Source organism: Ictidomys tridecemlineatus, chromosome 6 (assembly GCF_052094955.1).
Source record: "Ictidomys tridecemlineatus isolate mIctTri1 chromosome 6, mIctTri1.hap1, whole genome shotgun sequence".
NCBI lineage: Eukaryota > Metazoa > Chordata > Mammalia > Rodentia > Sciuridae > Ictidomys > Ictidomys tridecemlineatus.
The window spans coordinates 141,656,722-141,675,193 of NC_135482.1; positions in this window are offsets into that span (position 1 = coordinate 141,656,722).

Below are 18,472 nucleotides of genomic sequence, written 5' to 3' on the forward strand. Positions count from 1 at the left end.
ACACACACAAACACATTCATGGAAAGGGAGAAAAAAAGAACCAGACTGAAGCTTTCTTAGTCACTTGATTAATGTCAACATCGCTAGTAAAATTCATATGGAAATCATGTCCCCACTTACATAATTTAATGAAAGGGACACTCTACACGTGTGGAACTAAAATAGAATCAGCAGACACATATTAATCCACAAGAAAGCATCAGACAAACTCAAACACAGGGAATTCTACAAAATCCTGAAGCAATATTGTTCAAAAAATTCAAGGACATGAAAAAGAGTGAGAATTAGAAAAACATAAATTAAATATTATATGGGACATATCTACTACTCTTTTGCTGTATCCAAACTACTAATTGCAACATGATACTCGAGATTTAATACTGGCTTAGGAAAAAACAGGACACTGTGAGGTCTCTGGTGAAATCCAAATAAAAAACATAGTTTCATTAATGATTTTGTCACATGTTAATAATTTATTAGTTTGATTAATAATCTATGATTATACAACAACCAGGAAATTTGGTAGAAGGTATTCAGGAATTCATTGCAGATCTTGGTAACTTTTCAGCAAATCTCAAGTTATTTCAAAAAACGTATAAAATAAAGCATATTGATTTAAAAGAAAAAATGTTCTTTGATCTTGTAAAATTCTTTATATTCTCAGATTAATGAGGAGTCAAATTGGCACTGGTGTAATTTTACTTTCATATCTCTTGAACATTGTTCTTCATTTTTCTGGGAAGTTGAACTTTTTAAATTGGATATAAGATAAAAGTTGCCAGCCTCTACCATTTGAACTTCATGTATTTTCTTTATTCTGTTATTATTACAGAGTTCCCCTAATTATCCGAAAGTTGCATTAAAGTAACCATTTATATTCATAATTCATGGATTTTAGGGAGAAGCAATAGAAAAGGATGTATTGAGATTATTTCAGTGTCTTTCACTGGATATATAAAGCCAATAGAAGCAGCTCATGGCATTAATATTATGTGTATAAAGAATTGTAAGAAAATTAGAGAACCATATTTGGTCTTTAAGAGTAAAGTCAGGCTTCCATTTGTTATCCAGAGAAAAGTTTCAGAAAGCCTTTGTAATGTTGCACATTAAAGCTAACTTGAAATATTCCTCACATAAATATTAATTTAATATATAATAAAAATATAGATTTCACTTTTTTAAAAATGTTTATTTTTTAGTTTTAGGTGGACATAATATCATTATTTTACATTTATGTGGTGCTGAAGATCTAACCCAGTGCCTCATGCATGCTAGACAAGCACTCTACCACTGAGCCACAACCCCAGCCCCTCACTTTTAATTTTGCATAATCCTTAAAGAAAGCTCTTTTATTCTTTTTTTATCACTTTTGAAAATAAAAATTAACATACATTATATCAATATGAAAGGATATGTGATCATGTTTGAATTGATAATATATATGTACAACCGACTCTTTTAGGCATAGGTATATAGAAATACACATCATATTATTATGATCGTTTCTAATTACTAAGCTGTGGACATAGGGGGATAATTATAATAACTAAATTCCACAAAAAATGTACTACACAGCCTGTGCATTTACTTCAGAATGTGAAATATTAAACACTTGTACTTCAATTCAAAACTTTTATTTAGATATAGAATCTGACATTAAAAAATAACAAAATGCTCACACATAAAAATATTGCTACCAATACAGTAGAAATATTTGTTTTCTATTTTAATTAAAAGTTCAAAATGTATTATAAAAGGCATATTGTGATCACTCAGATGAAAAAATTTTGATAGCTAATAATTTTATTTATCTCATTTGATAGACAACCTGCATGACTCTACAGCAGAGATTCAGATTGTGAGAAATGTTTTAATACCAAGAAAATATAGATATTTAGGTCAATTCATCTAGTTGTTGTTAAGGTTTACATAGTAGTTATTCCCCCCAAAACTCATGTGTGAGACAATTCAAAATGGTTTAGAGGTGAAATGATTGGGTTGTAAAAGCTTTAACTGATGAATGCATTAATCCCCTGATATTCATCATTCATGAAGTTAATCGAGATGTATTTTGTCAGGACTTTTGGTTGCAGCAGTGAGAAAGCTTGCTAAAACAGATGTTATTTTGACTGATTGACACAGTCACACTTTATTTTTCCATTCTCTTAGATCATTAAATAATTCTCACTCAGAAATTTATGGCATTGAGAAAAGAAAAAAGAAAAAAAACCAAAGGAAGAAAAAAAGAAAAATAAATAAATGAAACAGATGTTTATTGTACCACTCATCATTTTATGAATCACAGCAGCAAATAGCTATTTTTCAATTTTTCTTTTTTCATACTGGGGATTGAATTCAGGGATAAATTACCACTGAGCCACATTCCCAGCATTTTGTGTTTTTTATTATGAGATGAGTTGTCATAATGTTGCCAAGGCAGGCCTCCAATTTGAGATTCTCCTTCCTTAGCCACTTGATTTGCTGGGAATTGAGGTATGTGTCATACCTGGTTGAATTAGGTAGTTTTCAAAGTGTATAATTGATTTGGTATACTGATTGTAATAACAGAACAATACAATTTCAGCAGTTTCATGATTCCTTATTGGTTTTGAATGGAATATTTAACACCATTTTGTATCTGTCATCTGAAAGGCATCAGCTACATTATTTGATCCAGACGTTGTTTTTGTATTCTAGTCTGGAGTATGGTTCAGTTATCTTTTACTCGAAAGCATTTTTGTCATAGTTAAATGAACAATTCCTCATACCTTAAGTGTATCAATGTACTAATCAATGTACTAATGCAATTTTAGACATTCTCTGATTTATGGTTGCTTTAATTATGATTTTGGCGGAGCATTTTTGCATGCATGAAAATCTACTACATATAAAATTTATGTTTATCTCAAAAATATATGTGGTATTGTCCATATAAGCACAATCAAGTAAAACTCATCAAATGTTAATAATAAAATACATTGCACACATATCCTGAATATCAAATAAATGTCTCTGCAAAAGAAATACCAGGTTTCATTTGGTTTTTAATTTACTATTTATATGGTATTTGTCCTTTAGGAATTAGTTTTAAAGACAATGTTTAAAATACAGAAATCTTTCTAATAATATATTACCATAATTCATCAAAAATAATATGTTCATCAATGTAAGAAATATCTGCAGTTTAAATGAAGGATATAGTGCTTCTTGAATAGGTCATATGCAGAAAATTGAAACATTATATCCATAATTAAAATATTTGGAATATTACTTTAAATTTATAAAACATGATTGTTAACTTTGTTGAACTCGATTTAATGAACATTTGATTTTCTATTTTCTACAATATTTGGAGAATTTTATTCCATAAGAATTTGCACAATATTTTTTTTTATTTTATGAAGAATACATCATGTCAAGAAGTAAAATAAATACCGATATAGTAGCAATTAGCTCTTGTCTCTGTCATATTTCAGTATGTAATACCATAATTTATTTGAAAATATAACTAAACAAATTATAATACTAAAACTAAACATTCTATTGGAATTATTTTATTTTACTCTTGATCTTTGTTTGCAAATTATTAGCTTCCTTTAAAAATTATGATTTTTATTCCAAGAGATAAAACTCTACTTTCTATTAATGGTAGATATACTATTTCTTACATACAAACATAAATATCAAAGCTTTGTCAATTTCTCCTCTACTGAGGTATAATAATTCCCACCATCAATCTCAATTATATATGGATTAAGGAACAGTAGGAAAATATAATTCCTTCAGTGATAGAAATCATTTCCCATACCAAAATATAACAACACATTTCATACATTAAAATGATGCTTTTTACAATTAGGATGGATTGTTTTAAGCCTAATTTTCACATTTTTTATAATTAAACTAATAATTCATATTTTTGCATTTAAAATAAGTAATGGGAAAGAACTTCTGGGTATCAGAAGAACAAGAAAAGCAGAACACCCCATGACCTTCATATTAGATTAGATATAAAATGATGCTTAATTTATACAAAAGTAATATGTTTTTCTAAAGAATTACAGGAATTGGCCCAGGAGAGTTGGATTGCAATGTTCTCTCAAAAAAAAAAATGCCCTTGATAAGAAAGTTCCTGCTTAAGTGTGCATAGTCTCTCTGACCATCATTCCTTTCTCACCCTATGAAAATTCTAATATATACTTGAGTTTCTCAAGAGAGTCTTTTGGGGTGACAGTAGGTCACATCTTCTTAAGGTGCTGGCCCTTAAATGAACCTGATTTCCTTCACACCAACTCTTGGCTCTGGAATACTGGCTTTCAAGCAGTGAGCAGAACTTGGACTCAGAAATATAATTATGCCTCCTTATTTGCAAATGTGATTAAAAATATTTATCAGTGCAGTTATTGCTTCAAATAAGAGAATAAAATTGTTATCTATACAATATCTATAGCACAATACATACAGAAACTGGTGTACATAAAAATATTTTTGTTTTCCTTTCTTATGGTATCTCACAAGTTTCTTATGTTTACTTTTAAAGTTTTAGCTTTAATTAACAGTATTGTAGAATTTTAATTAATTAATAACCTTTATAAGTAATACATAATGTTTAAGATGGAAAGGTTGAATAATAGCCAAAACTTACCCTATGTTGTATATTAACAGAGTTTTTAACAAGGAGCTAAAATAAAATTGTCCAAAATTACAGAACTGGTCAGAGCTTGGGTTTAAATCTATACTCAAATATCCCAGTGTGCATGCTTCTAACATTGTAATTGTCTACTGATTTCAGCAGATGAAGATCAAAAATTAAGTTCAAATTTTTTTTGGAGAATATGGAGAAACAATTCTTTCCCCTCCCTTTCTGTGCATTATGAACTGAATATTTACACCATTGTTTATACCACATCATAGTGCTCTAGTAAAAGAACATACTCAGTTAAAATTTGCTAATGAATGGAAGAGGTGACTGACATTCAGTAGGAAAGAGTAGCAAAGTGCTACATAATTAAACAATGTCACCAGGAGACAGTTTAGGACAGAAGCTGGACTTTGCTCTTTAACACCAAGTAAAATAATACAATATCTCATTTCTATATAACAAAAAGCTGCTCACTTAGTATTTTAAAAAGTGCTCCAAGTTATTCCTCTATCTCATTTGCCTAATAACATGACATGGGGACATACATTCATAGCATTCAGTTGCCACAAGTGATATTTCATATACCAAACTGGGTAATACTCTTTTAGAGTAATGTTCATTTGAATTATCCTTCCTGATATTTCTTTGAAAAATTCAGACTCAAAAACATGCCAATGTGGAACTGGGCATGGTGGCATATGTCTCCAGTTCCAGCTGCTTGGGCAGGGGGGTTATTGGGAGGAGGGTCATTTGAGCCCAAGGGTTTCATATCAGCATTGGCAACATTGCAAGACCTTATGTCAAAGATAATTTTTTCCATCTGCTTCTGCCTTCCTGGCTTTAGTGCCAAAGAGTCACATTTAAAAGACAATCTCTACTGTTTTGGGTAGAGATTAAGTATTGTATGTGCTGAAATAGCACACTGTAACCCATTAATATGTGCAATTAATATATGTAAATTTTAAGTAAAGTTATATTTGAAAATAAATAAAAAGAAAAAGCTTAATCTCTAAATACCATGGATATCCCATAATATGCCCAAGGTAAATTTACAAACTAAAACATAAAAGTGACCCTGGGTTTCACATATAAAAACCATATTTCACTATGATAATACAGCTCCTGGCTGGCAGAGAGTAAGTACACTGAGCTTCACTTAAAGGGTTTTGCAAAGAACATCCTGCCTGTTAATTTAAGCAATCCGATAAACTGGCCTGTCTCCTGCAAGGTGAAGGACGCTTCCGAAACCTTAATGAACATCTTTCTGAATAGCAGTTACAAGCTTAGCTGCTCACCATGGAAGACTGATTAAGTTAGGAAGGATATTACCTTTTTATCCAGTCTTTCCTCTCACATACTTTGCCACTGAGATTGAACAAGCTAGTGTCTGCAGTGCAAAGATAGCATTGCTCAAAGCATATGTGTCCTATAAATCCAGATAGAATCGTTTATCCTCGAAGCTCCTTATCGAAGTTCTTGCCAATGATTATAGAGTTGTCCCATACATGCAAGGAAGTATTACAACATATTTAATTCAATGGAGAAAGTGATGGAAATTATTCTCAAATAAAATTATGTTTCAAAAGAAAGAAAGATTTTTGTATTTGAAAGCATTTCAGTGTGGATTTTGATTTCTCTTTACTTAAATCAAGATATGATTCAATTTAGAGAAATTCTATTGTCCTTACTAGATTTATTCACACTTAATTGTTTTCACATTTAGAAGTCTTTAATGTATGTATTTTAAAAATACTTAAATTGCCAAACAGGAGAATTGCAAAAATAATAAAATAATATTACAAATTAGCACATATGTCATGCCAATAGAACAATAAAGATTTAAATGACTTCGGATTTAATCACCTTTATGGGTCTTGATCATCATTACCAAAGAGGTCTGAATAATCTTTTAATGTAGTCTCTCTTCTATAAATGAATAGAACAGATTCAGCTTAATCCTTTCAATAACTGTGTAAGCCCAAGGTAGTAATAACAAAACAAGCAATGATTTTCATAAACAACCTTTTGAAATGAAACCCCATTCATATGGGAACAACTGTTGCCCCAAAGTTTTCCTTCATATAAGAAACCAATTTCACTTCAAAGAAGATGCTATCCAATATCTCATGCTAAAATTATTTTGTTTTTATAGTGTTCATGTATATTAAGGTGATCTAAAATATTTTGCTTGATTTCCAGGTTTCTATGTGTTTTCTGTATGTTTTGTTTTCACTTATACTGCTTATATCTAACAGACTTGGGTCTTTTTATAAGTTTCAACTTCTATTTACTCATGTAACAAATAAGAAATACCCACAATGTACTAGTCCCTGTTTATGGCCCATAGAATATATCAGATCAAATAATAAATAGAAATCCACATATTCATGGAAGTTAGCATTCTAACAAGGAAACTGATCATTTTTAAAAAATTCTTAAAAATACAGTAGATAAAAGAGAAACTAGTACTAAGGAAAAATGGGTCAAAAACCATAGATATGGAAAAGTTTGAGGTACACTGTAATTCGGATAGATTAACAAAGAAATATCTCACTTGCAGCATGTACAAAGGTCCTGAGATGACAAGATGCTAAACATGTTTGAAAACCTCCCAAACACCTGAGAAATCACTCACCATTGCCTGTTACTTTCCCTGGAAGCAAATGTTGAGAGGGAATTTGAGATACAGAGTAAAACTGAAGGATTAACACCCAGAAATTCAGGTCTGACAGAGCCTCAACCAATTTGGATGGAAACTCTGGAATTTGCCTTTCCCTGTTGGAATATATCTGCCTCTCTGAGACTTGTGGTCCTTTTTTCATCATTAGGTTGGGGTGCCTGGAGAAGGATATGCCCTGACACCTGAGGATCCTTGATGGCTTAGGCTGCCTGCTGTCCATAGTACCTCAGAAGTCAGGCAGAGTCTTTTTATGCAGGGGAATCTGAGTAGCTAGTTCTCACTTCTCCCCCACCAATCACTATCATTGTAAACTAAATATTTGCTTGGGGATTTTTTTTTTCTCACAGGGACAATGAGCATCAAATCTTCAGCCATTCTTATATGACTTGCTATTCTGTCTTGACTTCATCTAGAATATTGCTAAAAACAGGAGTTTTATAATTGACTCTATAATATTCTGAATTTTACAACCCCTTGGTAAACCTTTGCTAAGTTTAATAGCACAGCTATTCTTCTGTTCAGTGTTTTGTTTTTTAACCCTCTGTTACTACCAAACTTTGAGATGCTTCAGCAGTATCTCCAATTTTAAGCTGAAGAGGCTTTTTAAATCGTTAGAATCTCAATTTTGTGAGATTGTTTTTAGGATTTGCAATTTCAGCATTTGATTTTTACTTTCTACTTATACGAATATGAGGCAAATAGCTATGGGAAGTTTTAGCATTCTTTAGTGTCTTAAAAATGCTTGTATGGAGTTCCTATTACTGAGTGATTTTGCCTATTGCTTTGATTTCTTTTGTTCCAAATGTACAGTTACAGCATGTTTTATTCTTACATCTTGGTAGAATATTTTAAGTATTCTACATACATTTTGTGATTTAATTTTATGATGTTACACTACAGTTAGTAGACTCTTACTTGAAGCTTACATTCCATGTGGTACTTTTATTTTTAATGATTATTGAAGAGTACACAAATCTTATTATACATCTGTTATTTTTCAGCTAGTATAAGCAATAATTATTTTAATATATATTGAAAAAATTGAATATTACCTATAAAACAAGAGAGTGGCTGTAGGGAAATAACAACAAATATTCTTATGGGAATGAAGTAGAGCTACTTAAAAAATACATGTTTGGGGGAAATAGTTCTAGAAGAGAATAGTTTTTTTAGAATTGATCAATAGAATCCACACTCCTTGATCAGGTGATTGGAGATTTATTCATATGAGAGTTCTTTAGTGTGATAACTGAGTAGATTTCTATCATTACTCAGTATTGTGTTATGTGATACATGATCTATACACAATTCACTGGAAGTGTCCTTATTTTTTAAACTAGACAAATAGAAGATAGCCACTCCCACAACAGAACCCCCAGACCTACAAATGATAATCCACCCAGTGTCACTCATTACCTTTATGAGGAAAGTAATCACTGTTATCTCCAAGGCCAAGAAAATAAAAATAACAACCGCTTTCTGTCTTACCACAAAGCTCTATTTCTTCTTATTCTTAATTTTCATGCATATATTTCCTCTGCTTTTGTGATACATAACATTCACATAAGGCCTACTATCTATCTATCTATCTATCTATCTATCTATTTATTATAGTTGTAAATGGACACATGCCTTTATTTTACTTGTTTATTTTTTATGTGGTGCTGAGAATTGAACCCTGTGCCTCACACATGCAAGGCAAGCACTCTGCCACTGAGCTACAGTCCCAGCCCCTAATGCTTACTATTTATTATGCACTATTCTACAAACAAAATTAAATGTTTAAAGAGTGATAGTTAAAACTTGATCATAATTAGAAATTTTGTATTTAAAATACTTAGGTTTTGCATGGTTTTGATGTTCATGGTTTGTCAATAATGTGGCATGGATACTGATTTATTTTTATCTACAGTGTACTCACATTTTTATATTTTTGGTACATTTAAATTATGATATTGCAGCATTATGTATAATTCTAACTAAAAGATTGAAGATGGCCTTGGAGATAAAAGAGAGAAAAATGGGGGGGGGATCTCTTTGCTCATGAAACTTCCCTTTAAGCTAAAGAAGAAAAAATATACTCTTAGATATAAAAATTATGCTGAGGATTGAAATAGGGTGGTGGGATTGTGTGTGCATAAAAGGCCTGAGTAAGAGGAAGTTTAGATGGATGTGTTAGTGCTGTCAAGAGGAAGAAGAAAATGGTTCAGTAGATGGAACAACATGTTTTTTCAGAAGAGGTTTTAAAGGATTGAACTAGAAAACATTGAACATGTGTGATTATGTTAGCTCAAGGGGAAACAAAAATTAATTTTACAAGGGATTGCAGGAGCAAAATAAAGGAAACACAAAGAATTCCGATGTCAAGTATAATAGAGAAGACTATTCTTATACCCAAGCAGGTATTCTTTAATCACTATTCTTTGTTGTTCTTCACTAATGTAAATATTCACTAATTATATATTGGCTAAATATCAGTTATTCTAATGAGCTTTGCCTGATTCCACAGATCATGTTGGAATCATTATTCCTAAATATTATATCATCCAGGATTGTATAGATACCTTATAAATAAAAGGACAAGTAAGTAAATACCAACCTAAAATATAGATACTGATTATTCATTCACTCATGGAATTGTCCTCCCTCCATTAAAAATTCCATTGTCTTAATGATGAGGTGAAACGTGCCTATAATCTCAGTGGTTGGAGGTGGGGGAGGGGTAGGATAAGGCAGGAGGATTACAAGTTCAAAGTCAGCCTCAGCAATTTATAGAGGCCCTAAGCAACACAGCAAGATCATATCTCAAAATAAAGAAAAAAGAAAAAAAAATGGGCTGGGGATGTGGTTCAGTAGTTAAGAATCCTTGAGTTCGATTGATAGTAAGAAAAAATAAGTAAAAATATTAAAAATTTTGAAAAATCTCTGTCAGTTTTTAATTATCTCAGAATTTTATGATTTATCTCAATATCCATCTATTGTTAATATTTTATAAATAATAAATAATCTTTAAAATTAAAGTTACTATCTCAATTTTATTTAAACTATTAGATTGCTGTTCTGAATTAGGTTTCAATTGATTAATTCAAAATTGATATTTAATGTAAAGAATTTGAATTAATTGCATGTTTTTTTAGATTATGCACAATGCCATAATATTATAAACTTAAATGGACCAAAAATATAAATATAAATAAAATATAAATAATAAAATATAAATAAAAATAAAATTCTGGCGAATCGAATACAAAAACACATCAAAAAAATTGTGCACCATGATCAAGTAGGATTCACCCCTGGTATGCAAGGCTGGTTCAATATACGGAAATCAATAAATGTTATTCACCACATCAATAGACTTAAAGATAAGAACCATATGATCATCTCAATAGACGCAGAGAAAGCATTCGACAAAATACAGCATCCCTTTATGTTCAAAACACTTGAAAAACTAGGGATAACAGGAACGTACCTTGACATTGTAAAAGCTATCTATGCTAAGCCTCAGGCTAGCATCATTCTGAATGGACAAAAGTTGAAGGCATTCCCTCTAAAATCTGGAACAAGACAGGGATGCCCTCTATCACCACTTCTATTTAATATAGTTCTCGAAACACTGGCCAGAGCAATTAGACAGATGAAAGAAATTAAAGGCATAAAAATAGGAAAAGAAGAACTTAAATTATCACTATTTGCAGATGACATGATTCTATACTTAGAAGACCCAAAAGGGTCTACAAAGAAACTACTAGAACTAATAAATGAATTCAGCAAAGTGGCAGGATATAAAATCAACACGCATAAATCAAAGGCATTTCTGTATATCAGCGACAAAACTTCTGAAACGGAAATGAGGAAAAACACTCCATTCACAATATCCTCAAAAAAAATAAAATACTTGGGAATCAACCTAACAAAAGAGGTGAAAGATTTATACAATGAAAACTACAGAACCCTAAAAAGAGAAGTAGAAGAAGATCTTAGAAGATGGAAAAATATACCCTGTTCATGGATAGGCAGAACTAACATTATCAAAATGGCGATATTACCAAAAGTTCTCTATAGGTTTAATGCAATGCCAATCAAAATCCCAATGGCATTTCTTGAAGAAATAGATAAAGCAATCATGAAATTCATATGGAAAAATAAAAGACCCAGAATAGCAAAAGCAATTTTAAGCAGGAAGTGTGAATCAGGCGGTATAGCGATACCATATTTCAAACTATATTACAGAGCAATAGTGACAAAAACAGCATGGTACTGGTACCAAAACAGGCAAGTGGACCAATGGTATAGAATAGAGGACACAGAGACTAATCCACAAAGTTACAACTATCTTATATTTGATAAAGGGGCTAAAAGCATGCAATGGAGGAAGGATAGCATCTTCAACAAATGGTGTTGGGAAAACTGGAAATCCATATGCAAAAAAATGAAACTGAATCCCTTCCTCTCACCATGCACAAAAGTTAACTCTAAATGGATCAAGGAGCTTGATATCAAATCAGAGACACTGTGTCTGATAGAAGAAAAAGTTGGCTCCGATCTACATATTGTGGGGTCGGGCTCCAAATTCCTTAATAGGACACCCATAGCACAAGAGTTAATAACAAGAATCAACAAATGGGACTTACTTAAACTAAAAAGTTTTTTCTCAGCAAAAGAAACAATAACAGAGGTAAATAGGGAGCCTACATCCTGGGAACAAATTTTTATTCCTCACACTTCAGATAGAGCCCTAATATCCAGAGTATACAAAGAACTCAAAAAATTAGACAATAAGATAACAAATAACCCAATCAACAAATGGGCCAAAGATCTGAACAAACACTTCTCAGAGGAGGATATACAATCAATCAACAAGTACATGAAAAAATGCTCACCATCTCTAGCAGTCAGAGAAATGCAAATCAAAACCACCCTAAGATACCATCTCACTCCAGTAAGATTGGCAGCCACTATGAAGTCAAACAACAACAAGTGCTGGCGAGGATGTGGAGAAAAGGGTACTCTTGTACATTGCTGGTGGGACTGCAAATTGGTGCGGCCAATTTGGAAGGCAGTTTGGAGATTCCTGGGAAAGCTGGGAATGGAACCACCACTTGACCCTGCTATTGCCCTTCTCGGACTATTCCCTGAAGACCTTAAAAGAGCATGCTACAGGGATGCTGCCATATCGATGTTCATAGCAGCACAATTCACAATAGCTAGACTGTGGAACCAACCCAGATGCCCTTCAATAGATGAATGGATAAAAAAAATGTGGCATCTATACACAATGGAGTACTATGCAGCAATAAAAAATGACAAAATCATAGAATTTGCAGGGAAATGGATGGCACTAGAGCAGATTATGCTTAGTGAAGCTAGTCAATCCCTAAAAAACAAATACCAAATGTCTTCTTTGATATAATGAGAGCAACTATGAACAGAGCAAGGAGGAAGAGCAGGAAGAAAAGACTAACATTTAACAGAGTCATGAGATGGGAGGGAAAGAGAGAGAAAAGGGAAATTGCATGGAAATGAAGGGAGACCCTCATTGCTATACAAAATTACATATAAGAGGTTGTGAGGGGAATGGGAAAATAAACAAGGAAAAAAAAAACCAAAAATATAAATGAATACATTGAAGCTTGAAATAAATAAATATTCACTCTGTATTATTGATGAACCATAAACATAAAAATCATGCAAAAGTTAAATATTTTAAATGCGAACTTACTAATTACAGTCTATTTTTAAGTTTTTAAAATTAATAATTCATCATGAAAGAAGGAAGAGAATTTACAGAAAAATTACTATACCAACATTTCAAAAACATTTCAATTAGCCAACTATTTGAGAAGAGATGAAAAGATTAAGAAAACAGTGATTTATGATTAATATTTATGTAAAAAAATGGACTGTTTTTTATGCTATTGAATGATATAATTTATCAAAACTACTCTTATTCTGGTCAAAGATACAAACAGAATTTCAAATTTTTTAATTAAAATCATGGAACAAAAATAAATTTTAAATTATTACACTTAAAATGTATATATGAATAACAGATTTTAATCTTTCTTATTTTCTATTAAATGTCACAGATATATTTTATTGTCCACTTGAATTCATTAATGCAATAAAAGTTAGAAATATCTCAGTTGAAATCATCGTAGTGATATACAATTTTTTAAAAAAAAATCATGCAGGCATTGTGATTAAACATTCACATACACACACCTTTAACTACTAGAAGTTTAAAGGATCTAATTTTCACTCTTCCAAACACTTTGTCATATTTTGATCCATACATAAATACTAGGCAGAAAAAAGCTGATTCTGTGTTGTCCTTTATACTGTGAGAAAAAAAATAAATGTACTATTTTAAATAATTTTGGGAAAATATTAAAAATGAAATCTTGTTTCTAAGCAAGTGGTGTCAAAGTTTGCCCAAAGTATTCAAAGTTACTATGATGTTTAAAAAGAAATGGCGATGTGGTTACCTGGCTGTCATTTAGAATGAAAGGTTGGTTAGGAGGCTACTCATCTTAAATAAATAAATATTCTTTTCCCATTTTCAATTTATTTTTTTTTCAAGAGGGTAAACATAGATTCTTATATCCACCTATATGAGATTATGATACCCAAATCCAAGTGATAACTTCAAATTATTAAGGTATTTTATTGTCACAGTGAAAGACTAGAATATCTCAAAGGAAAGAAAGATATATTTTTGCCGAATTCATAATAAAGAAGACCTAACTAAAAACAAATCAAAAGAATAAAATAAAAAATCTGAGGGGTGAGCAAGAACATAAATATTGATTCTTATCAAGTAACCCCCCTAATGAGGCAAATCTTATAATCTGTCTTCATCAAAGTTTCTTTATATGTAAATTGAGATGACTAGTTATACAATATCTTTTCTGTGATGATAAAATAAGTTGAAGCATTTAAGAAAGTGCATGGAATGGTAAATTCTCAATAACTAACCCCAAATACTGTTCTAATTATTGTTATTTCTACTAATATTATCATTACCACAATAAAAGTATTCTGTTTATGTTTATCATTAAAATTTAAGGGAGACCTGCTTCTTATAGATGATATCAGCAATGATATCTAATAAAATTTGGTTAATGAGAGATTCTGTATGATGCACTTTTTGTGCTTGGTGTTCTTATAATAAACCAAGGGATAAAATTAAACTCATTTATGTATACCATGAATCTTAATCACTATTCAGTAAAGATATCAAAAAGAACAATTAAATAAGAACTTACAAAAGTAAATTTAAAATTGTTGTTGACATTGAGATATGTGTAAAATTATAAATTAGGAGACAATATTTTAAATATTAAACCAAAACTCAAAATGATATTTTAATAAATTTCTAGTTATTATTATTATATAACATATATATTTATTATATAGTCACCTAAAATGCCACATTTATAATTTTATTTTGTTAAATTATCTGTTTATTCTTGTTTTGTGGATGATTATATGTAGACTATGACATTATTAGACTTCCTAATTGATTTTTATTTAATCAAAAGTGGAGTTGACATCTAAAATGCAGGTATCTGATTTCAAACTAAGGCTATGAGTCATTAAATATTTTATGTTTATTTTAAAATTTTAAGAAACTGGAAATCATCACTATCTACATAAAAGAAAGATAAAATTTCCTACAAATAATAATGAAATAAATCTGATCGGTTGCCTCTATAAGGAATATAACATCCCTTTAAAAGTAAGTTGAAGTACTGGGGTGAATTTCAGTGACTTAAGACAATTATATTACCATGATAACAAATCAATATCAGAATAAATTTACAAATTGTCTGAATAATTAATGGTATCTGTTTTTAGCAAACATAAAAGCCAAGTGTTCAATGACTGTTAAGATTTGTATCTGGAATATCCCCAAATGGCTCATGTATTAAAGGCATGTATTATCCCCAAAGAAGCAGTGTTCAGAGGTTCAGCTTTGGAGAAATAAATAGATCTGACCTTGACAGTGGAATCATTTACTGATGGGTTAATAATTTGATGACATTTTAGGCTATAGTGGAAACTGTAGGAGGTGAAACTTAGTTGAAGTACTGGGTACTTGGAAACATCTGGGAACTAAATCTTTATCTTACCCCTCTTTCTATTTTCAGGCTACCATGCAATAAGTCTGTGGATAAAAACTCACCACAGACTTCTGTCATAATATTCTGTCTAATATCAGACTCAAAAAATGGAATTGACTTACTAGGGATAGAAACCTCTAAAATCATGAGTCAAAAATAACTCTTTTCTCTTTTAAGGTTTTCTTCTTATTAATTTGTCACAACAATGAAGAGCTGAATAACACAGAATTGTCCCCTTTTTGAAAATTAGTCAGTTTGCAGAAACACAGACAGTGAACCAATTTCTAAGACCCACATGAACTCACTCATGTCTCCATGGCTCTGTGAACTAAAGAAAACCCCCAAAAGAGTGTTTTCCAAAAATTCAATATTCGATAAGGTTTTTGCTTGGTTTATTGTTAGTCTACCCTGCTAGATTAGATCTTCCTTATATAATTGAGGACTATAATTTCTCCTTTACATCAGAAGGTAAATAATGTGTTTATTCTCTGTATCACTAATATTTACATCACATAGAAGATAAGGATGGAGTCCAGGAGGCTGGAGGAAGCAAGACACAAAATAGACACCCTCTCATTTCTGTGGGGAAAGGTGAGAATTGGGAACTCAAAACTGGTTCTATACCTCAGTCACAGAACAGATGATCACAACATGGAAAAGGGACAAAATACGCTTAAATAATCTTTGCTGCAAAACACAACTTAGTATTTAAGAGTCCAATTGTAAAATTAGTCAGAGGGAATAAGAGAGCTGGTATTTTGCCTATGCATAATATTACCTGATGAGGGCCACAGACAAGTCAAGATGGGGCCTGGCACTTTGCCAGAGGGAGTGGTTTGTGAAGTAACGCCATCGAGCCATTAGGATGATGAAGATTCCTTAATGACTGACTGCTGTATCCAATGATGTTAATTAAGTTAAACTGTGTATAATTATTAAGATGATGAGAATTCTTTAATGACTGATTGCTGTAACCGGATGATGCTAAATTGAGTCAAGCTGTGTATTCAGTAATGTGTATATATACCTCTACTGTCCTACAATAAAGCGGCTCCCACTGTATCAATCTTCACAAGTTCCTTGTCACTCGCCCCCCGGATATTTCCCCCAGCCAGGCTGTGGCAATTACCTGTGACAAACTATATAATCTATTAAGGATCCTTTTCTGGCATTTGAAGTTTAGAGAATAATATATAAATAATTCAATATTTAAAGGTATATATGAATGTATTTTATATATATATATATATGATATATATACATGTAATTGCCAACTCATGAGCCATACATTTATTAATAAAGAAGTTTTCAATTTTGCTGATTCACTAATTCCCTTTAAATTTAAGACATCTAATCTTAGCGAGCCACATATTGCAAGTATTTTTCTATTGTTTATTTCCTTCTTATATTATTAATGTGTATTTATTTTATATAAAAGAGTTAAAAGCTTAAGGTTATCATATTAATCATTTCTTTCATGATATTTGGATCTTTTTTGCTTGCTTTCTTTTTTTTGGAATTGGAAGGAAAATTAAAACTCTTATTGATTTAAAACTCCTCAATGTATATTTTCTATTTTATTAAATATTGCTTTCTTACATTTAAATTCCTCTAGAATTATTTTCATAAGAATCACCTTCATGTTCCTATTATCTATTAATCACTCTTTATCTTAGCATAATTTATTACTATTTTAAATTTATCTCAATATTTCAACCCACCATTTTTATATATTAATTTTTATGCTAATTCATGCTCATTTTGTTTCTGTACCAACAAATTATTTACTCAATTATAAATGATAATTTTAATATTTGGAGTTATGCATGCCAGATTCTTTTCTGAAACCCATTTCTTCAGGTTGTTCTCTTTCTTCATCAATATAATTTTACATACACATAATAACCAGGCAAACCTATGACGTGTATGTAATTTTGTTTGCTACATGATTAACTATCTACTATCAGTCAGTTTAAGAGATACATAAAAGTAATGTTGATATAAATTTTCATATGCTATAGTTTTGATAAATATGTCCCCAAGTCCCATTTAAAGTGGGGTCTCTATTTTGGGAGAGGGTAGTGTTTTTAAAATCTAGGGCCTAGTGGAAGACCTTAGGTAATTGGCGGCATGACTTCAGTAGGTACTATAGAATTCTGCTCTCTCTTTGCTTTCCAGTCACCATGAGGTGAATGGGATTTTTTCACATGCTCCCACTATGGTTTAATGTGCTGCCACAGCCCAAAAGCAATAGGAGTAATTTGTTATGAACTAAGACCACCAAAACCATGAACCAAAATAAACATTTTCTTTTTTAAGTTGATTATCTCAGGCATTTTGCTACAATTCTGGAAAGGTAAACAAACAGTAAACAGTATCAATTTTGGTTCAGGAAACAGATAAAATAGATTAGTAGTAATAAGAAAAATATAAAAAATCTGGATATATTGAAAACATACGTTTGCTTATCCAGAATTAAAGTAAGTCTTGGACTTCAGCAAATCTGAGCTATCACTAGATATAATCACATTGCTGATATTCATCTCATGTTCTACTAAACCCATTGACTTTAATTGGAAGAAGTTATTGAAGCTTTAATTAACATATCAAAATTCCAGGAAGGAAGTAATAAAAAAAATAGACCATGGAATAACAAAATTAACCTATTATTTAGTATTTTACCCAAAGTATCATCTACTGCATTAGAATTATATTGGAAGACACATACAATAAGATATTTCTAATGTAGAAGTGGGAGTGATCAGTTGTTAGATAGCTAGGAAATAGATGGCTACAAAATAACAGTGTAACTAAGAATGAAAGAGAAAATAATTCTCTGTCTTAAATACTACTTACATTTTTGTGTAACTAGTAGAACTCATTCATCTTTTCATGAACATTTTAACAATCTTATGTGCAGATAAATTGTTTTATGATATTTTAACATTAAATTAAATGACAAATATCTATGTTCATACTGCAAACAAGAGAAAAGCACATAAAATTCAGAATGTTTTACCTATA